The sequence below is a fragment of the Apis dorsata genome, unplaced genomic scaffold (assembly GCF_000469605.1).
Source record: "Apis dorsata unplaced genomic scaffold, Apis dorsata 1.3 scaffold_279, whole genome shotgun sequence".
In the NCBI taxonomy this organism is placed as follows: Eukaryota; Metazoa; Arthropoda; class Insecta; order Hymenoptera; family Apidae; genus Apis; species Apis dorsata.
Window position 1 is genome coordinate 257,651 of NW_006263555.1, and position 8,018 is coordinate 265,668.

The window sequence follows — 8,018 nt, forward strand, 5'->3', positions numbered from 1 at the left end:
TGACGCTCGAGTGTGAAATTGTCAGTCACTATGTAACCTTTCTCTTCGCCTCTCTTTTTGCATCCCAATTAACTTAAAGCCACGCTCAACGTTCATTTTCTTCCTCTAATCAGACAAATTTTAAATACTAACGATCCACAAGAGAAAGGAGGGGGAAAATTGAAGGTGAAACGCTGCGAAGCTGGTGGAAAAATTACCATCGAACACGGTTAAATACGGTTTTATGAGGAGAGAGGGATGTCTGTTTACGTTAATAGTCTCAAAAGATGGAAAGAAAATTAATTAGATTTAAAAATTTATTTTTCGATCAATTTAAATTCGTTTTCGGCAAACGAAATTGCAAATTAATTTCTCATAATTTAATTAAATAATGGATAAAAATAAAGAATAATTAGGATTAAATCCACGTAATAAAAATAAAAATTCTATTCATAAACAAAATTAGTAGAACGTATTTATATCTTAAATCAAATTACCTTATAAAATTAATTGCAATGTATATTTGAATAATTTAATAATAATAAAAAGAATACGTTCATGGTTGCAATAATAGATTTTTTTCCAATAATAGAAAAGAATTATTTACGAGAATACGTTTATTTCCACATTAATAATTAATTTTCACATTTAAATCCATAAGAATATATTGGGACGAAGTATATTATAATCAATATGACCACACTATATATATCAAATAGAACATCCGTAACACGCGAAACACGATATGGGAGAGTCTGCTAATCGATGTCGGATTAATAGATTCGTGTTTCTCAAATGGACATGCATACATGGCCGTGGTATTACCTTGCTCGTAAAGGAGGCCAGTATCCGCGGGGATAATCGATGGTTACCTAGATCTTAATCAAAACTGACGTTTGTAATGGGAGAAGTCCAAAGTAGGAAGTCTGCGAATAGTAAATGGATTCTGCACAACTGCCATAACTACGAATAATACTTCGATTCGTGTATAGATGGATTCTTAATGAACTTCTTCTCGTTTCATTTATTTAAAATATTTCTCGTTAATATTCTGTAATTATTTTTTCATTATTATCATTAAAATTATTCATTCATATCATTAAAATTAATATTTATTTTCCGAAATTATTTAAATACATCAATACAAATTATTGCCACTTTGAATGGACAAACTTATTAAAATGGTTCAAAATCGTTGAATTTGAGAAAAGACAGCCGTTTCCTTCCTCGAGTCGTCACCGTTGAGATGAAATCCAACAGGAATCGTTCGATTTCACGGGATGAAAGGAATAAGTTTGAACGACGAGAGATGGCCAGGATCGAATCCCCTTCGTGAAGGAAACTTGGCCCGTTTGCACGGTGAGAATGAAGGAAGAAGGCGAGGAAATTACGTGTCAGCTGAGCATCAAAGATTCCGCTCATGCGAACAGACCGTAAAGACTTTTGCCATCTGTACAGACCGTCACGCGTGTCGATGCTATTAATAACTTTATGATTTTCCTTACTAACGCTTTAGATAATTGTATCGAAATATTCGAATAATTTATATTTTTTCTTATACAATCGTCACTAAAGGATCACAATTGTTGCTTTAACTATGCTTCCTTGCAAGCAGAATTGGATATAACCTAAAAAAAGTAAGTAGTTAAAAATTTCGAATAAAGTTACTTTAAGTAATTATATGAATAGTTACATTAAGTAATTACATTGAAATGTTTAAATAACATTTATTCATAGCTATTATAATTAATCCAATCTTCATATAACCTCATTCGTTTGACATTGCAATTATTTGAGATTATTATTATGTTTTATTTAATAATAATTATATATTATTATATTTATTATATATTATTTTTATTATAATTATATATTATTATATATTATTATATAATTATATATTTTAAATAATAAATTATTGAAGTAAGTTATCGAAGTAACTTTATTCGTAACTTCGACTATTAAATTTTATTTATCACTGCTCATAAGTATATCTTAATCTGTCTGGTATTTAAAAGATCAAAATTTATAAATTTATAAATTTATAATTTTATAAATTCTTGGAGAGAAGATAAACCTTCTCGAAATAAAAATTTAAATTTTTATGAATATTATAATTTTTATAATATATTGTGAATATTCATTATTTGAGATTATTCATAATTATCAAAAGAATTGAAAATTAAGAAAAATAGTATTACGCGAATCAAAAAAAACATCTTTGGAAAAACTTTTTCTCGAGATACAATCGTAATTTGTCCCTCTTCTTCTCAATTAAATTTATTGGATTTCAAACTTTTCAATCGATTATTATGTCAAATGTAATTATACTTCTTCAATTTTGTGAACACTTATTTTTCAATCTTTTGTTTCAAATGTACACTCTTTGAAATTTATCATTGGTTTGCAATAAAAATGAAGATAAGAAGAGGAAATAACGATATAATTATATATAATATAAATAATGTTGCAAAAATTGGTTCAATGACGAGATATATTGAGCCAACTGTATAAACTAACCATGAGATTACATGTCTCATATCGTATTCGCGAATAGAATCAAGCAAAAGCCTCGACGTTGATAGACGAAGTTTATATTAGGAAAGTTTTTACGTTTTCCATCGAGCTAGGCTCATCGTTTTATCTACTTCCTCAATATAGTGTCGTGACTTGTTCGTATCAATCACAAAAATATAAATTATTTGGTTAAAAATAACATCATATTTTAATTTATTTAAATTATATAATATTGTATAATTACATATTGTAATTTATTTAGAAATCTCTTTAAAAATATTTGTTTCTTTATTATAAATTAAAAAAAAAATTTTAGTTACATTTAAAAAGTTTATTTCCATCTTTGAATTGATTTTTTAAGTCAGAATTCTATATCTATATCTATTAATACCATTTTTCTGTCAATTTATTATTCAATGAACGAATTAGTTTTTTTTCAATCAGTGTGTGAATTTCTTGCTCCTACATGACTAGAATAATATAAATACGTGTCGTTAATTATTGGAAAATTTTTTTAAAAACAAATTCTATTCAACATACAAAATTAATAAAGTATGTTGAAATTGAAAAAGAAGAAATGTTATGGAATGAACAATATAACATTCGTTTCTTCCTGTTGGTCAGAATGATCGATGAGGGTTCTGAATCTTTCTCTCATCCTTTTGCGGATGCATAGAGGTTAATAAATCAAAGAAATATATTAGAAACGTGAGAAGTTTCTTTAATCTATCTATTTAATCATTTATTTGAAAAATACTTTAAAGGTATATAAGTACTTTCATTAATTCTTAATTCTATTGTAACAAATAAAAAATCTCTATAAAACAATTAAAATATTAAATTTCCAAAATTTATAATTTCCTTATGTGAATTCAATATCGAATTTCATAAAATTATAATTCAAATAGATTTATTTCGATCAGCATTCCTATTATTTATTTCACAAATATTCGTAATTACATTAAAATAGCGAAGCATTAAGATTTCAGATTTGATTCGCAAACGAATAAATTAATTACAATTCCTAATAAATATTTCCATTTGCTTCTCGTAATTTACACAAGTGGTCTAGAGGACAGCACAGGACAAGTACAAACCGACAAGTTTTGTTGGTCGTTAAGTAAAAGGCCGTTCTGGCAATTGTTGCGATCGTTGATATCGAGTTACACTTCGTATGTGTACACTGTGATCTCACACATGCGCAGTTGTTGCTAAAGCATCCGTGACATAGAACGATCAGGTTAAAGTTCTTGCCAAACTCTCGTTAGACACAAGGAGAGGGATAGCGAGAGATTAACAAGAAAACAGATAAAACGAATAAACATACGCGAAAAGGGTAGCGATGGAACGAAGAAAAGAGAGAAATGGATACAGATAGAGAACAGATGGTATGTATTTTTACATTAAATATATTTTTAACTTTTTTTTTCTTAACCTTTTGTTCCTATCATTCAAAAAAATTTCCAAATTTGATTGATATTAAGTATTATCGTTATCGTGTTGAAACGTAAAAGAAATTATTTATATTAATAATCTCATTATTTAAAATTGCACAATAATTTTCATTTCTTTTTTTTTTTTTTTTCATTATCTACACACTTTTCTATCGTAATTATATTTTTGTAAATAACAATAATATAACAAATAATTGTAATTTCATTATCGTTTAATATATTATTTTCAAAAGATATAAAATAAATTTTCATAGTGAATTATTTATAAAAATTCTTGGATCGATTATAATTTTAATAAAAAATTTATTATTCAATTTCGATAGAATTATTATCGAAATATAAGCAAAATATGTATGCTGAATATTTCAGTACTTACCGATATTTTATAATTCGTGTTATATGCGTTGATTTATCATCTTGTTGAAAATAATGGTCAAATTAATTGCAGTTTTCAGATTTTCTCACTGAATTATTTCATGCTTGAAATATAACGATTGTATAAAATTAATTAAGAGAATAATATTTTGTATGATAATTATCAATTATCATAATAGGTAATGGAAAAAATAGAAGAATAACTTTTACCGAATAATCTGGAAACATTTTCATTCGTTCAATTAATTTTATCACGATCAACAATAAAGAAGGAATCAAAAGCAGATAATTTCTAATTTACTAAAAATTTATTTTTATCACATATAAAAGTAATTTACATGGCTTCGATACAACATTTAAAAAATGATTCGTATGTGTTTGAGCAATATTCTAATCGAATGACAATTAAATTCGATTTCCTCGAGGGTAAATCAATTCGTTTCCACGCGGTATTTCCTTTCATCATCGTAGCGTTTCGTAGTTGAGAAACTGGGTAATATCGTATTTATACGCCATATTGTCATATGGTTATTCTGTATGTATCAACAAAAAAACTTGTCCCCTAATAATATTTTAGAAAAAATAATCTTTCGAGAAGTTATCGAGGCAAATTTAACTAATCTTATCCACTACAACGCGTAACTTTTCGAAAATCGTCGAATATATCTTTTTTTAAAAAATTATCCAAGATGTAATTATCCAAGATAAAATTATGGAAGATCTAAGTCACGCAACTATTTTATAATACATCGTGGCTTCTCACATCTCTTCTTGAATTTTTTACATTACGGACACTACGGATTATCCCTTATTCTCGTTTATTTATTATAATTTTATACGAGTATTAATAAACTTACAATCATATCTCGCTTAAATTAATTAAATCAATTCTTAAAAATACTTTCCAGTTCAGCTTCGGGAGCCAAAGGACAGATTTTGTCTGAAACAGAATTGAAAATCAATTGTGATATCGTATTGGTACAAATAGTAAATCTTACATTTTAAATCATGATCACATAATATAAAAAAATATAAAAAGAAATAAAAATTTTAAAAAAATAAAAGAAACTATATCATTGAATGTGTTTTTTGTTTTCTCCATCGATTACCGAGACATAACTATTCAAAATGTCAATAGCGTTTCAGATGAGTTGAAAATTATGAATGGATTATATATTTTATTGATCTATATATTTTATGAATATACTATATACATCTCCAGCAATAGTATCTGTCGTTTGTCTAGGTATTGGGATAAGTCAATGAGACGAGAATATGATCGAAAGTATCGAATTAGTGACAAGAACGAGGATAACCAATTAAACATTTCTCTTTACACGACGATATCTCGGGAACCAATAGTCGTATCGATCTAAATCAAGATACGTTTTAAAGAGCAAGATTATGCGCTTCTAACGATTGTTCATTGGTTCATCGGACGTTACCATCCTCGAAGTTATAGCAATTCAAAGTTTTTGTAATTTTAATAAAGTTTAATGAAAAGGAAGCGTTTATTTCTGGAAAAATTATATACGTTCAATAGAATGTAGCGTGTACAAGTATGCAATATAAAGTTTCACAGAATAATTGTTTCCATCAAAATTATTACGACAATATAGATATTCCTTCCTCTGTATAGTTAGTTTCCATTCCAGAATATAAAAAGCTTAATTTTCGTTTTAGTTATTGTAAAAATGAAATAAAAATCAAAATACGATTTACAGATTCGTAATTAAAAAAAGTTGGATGAAAAAGATTTATGAAAAATACTTAACAGAAGTTTTTCAAAATTTCTCATCTCGCGTTCGTTCGATTTTTAAATTCTCTTCAAAATCTCCATTAACATTTTTTAAAATTATCATCGCGGCTAACAACATTTATCCGTATACTTTTATCGAAATATGTCGAGCTGTTTGTCGAGAGAGAGAGAGAAAGAGAGAGAGAGAGAGAGAGAGAGAGAGAGAGAGAGAGAGAGAGAGAGAGAGAGAGAGAGAGAGAGAGAGAGAGAGAGTGAGAGTGGAAAGCTTGTTCTCTATACAGAGCATGTGCTGGCGTGATGTAATTTCTACTCTGGCGAAGGTAGTTCGTAAAATACACGAGTTTCGACATTGTGCGCGCGCGTTCGTCTCGTAAATCCCGTTAGCCTTCCCCCCCGAGAAGTAATTAGTTCTCACGAAATTAGAGCAATAAATTTAATGAAACATACATCCATTGATTGAGATATTTCCACTTTCTCGCTCAAAGAGATTATATATAAAATTTTCTCCTTCGCTGATGGATTCTTTTGAAAGATTTCACTAGATAATATATCTCGAAGAAAATTATTTTATTTGCAAATCCAAAGAAAGATTACTTCAAGTAAGGTTATAAATTAATTGAAAAGAGGCAAAAAATTTTCACGTGGTAAACGTGATTTAAGATCTGTGAATAACATTTAAAGCATGTCTGATACAACGAGGATAAAAAGCGCACAAGGCCAATCCCCTCCCTTCTCGTTCAATGGTAACTGAATCGTTTTTTGCCTTCCGACTCTGGAGAGTTTCCTTTCAACTCGTTCGAAAACCGTGTAATGTGCTTTGATCCACGCACAGTTTTTTGCCAAATTTTTTTTTCCAAATTCTCTCTTTTTTTTCACGCTTTTCTTTCAGCCGATAGAAAAGTCCTCTCTTTCAGATTGAATATTTCCTGTTTCTTATTCTCCATTCTTTTTTTTTTTTTTCCATTTCTTTCTACTTTATATCGATCAAATGTTAATTTGAACATGTAATATTCTTTAATAGTTCGATTGCTATTATATAAAATTTATATAATATAATTACAATAATCCGGATGGACAAAATATTTGTTTGTACGATTGTTCGATGCAAATATGGCGGGGGAACTCCGTGAAAAACGTCGAGGGAAATTTATACACGATTTGTTCCAGTGGAATGGTATGTAAATTTATGGCGCGGGAATATAGTTTAAAAAATTCAAGCCGGCGACACGCGACATTTGAAAACGAATTGAAGTGAGGTACGCGGTTCCCACCATCAATAACATTTATGTTGGCCATGTAAATCCCGAGGCATCGGTTCAAAACGCGAAAATTCCACTGTGTATCTATTTATATACAAGATCGAAAGCGTGTATCGACTCGTCAAGTGGGATATTACGATAGAATTTCGAGAGTAACGAGTTGTACGAGGTGGAGAAGAAAGGAAATTTTTTTGGAAAATTATTTAGATAAATATTCGCGTGGAAAACATTTTTTATGAAAAATATTAGTACTTATTTCTTTGTTTCTCGAACAGAAATGAAGTTATAACGGGCGAGGAATCAAGGTTGTACGACGATGAAATAATTTAATATTGGATTTCGTGGTGCATGATTAGTAAACAGACGGTCTAAGTTTACTGTTTTCCACGATGTAAATCAAAACGTCTACTTTAATCGGTTTCCACAGCCGATTATTATTATTATTGTATCACGTAAATTTAATCAACCATGAAAATAATTATGCTTGGTAGCTTGTTGCGCGACGAGATACCGATCGACCATAATAAATAAATTTCGCGGTTTTAAATTATTAATTTGCAACGAGTAACGTGCGGCATGATCGGTTAATACAGCGAGAACGGGTATGGGCACATCGATCCGCCTTTATCACGAATAATTAATATTTTTTTTTCTCTTTTTCTCTCTCTCTCTCTC

The 8,018-nt window shown here is 28.9% G+C and overlaps 1 long non-coding RNA gene across 1 annotated transcript in view; it reads right to left on the reverse strand.

The window, feature by feature from the left end:
• Positions 1-5,000: 5,000 nt before the first annotated feature.
• The window catches only part of LOC102671811, a 4,395-nt gene continuing 1,377 nt past the window's right edge, over positions 5,001-8,018 (reverse strand). Inside the window, exon 2 of the long non-coding RNA XR_421960.2 lies at positions 5,001-5,265. This is a non-coding gene — a long non-coding RNA (uncharacterized LOC102671811). The remainder of the gene's footprint in view (positions 5,266-8,018) is intronic.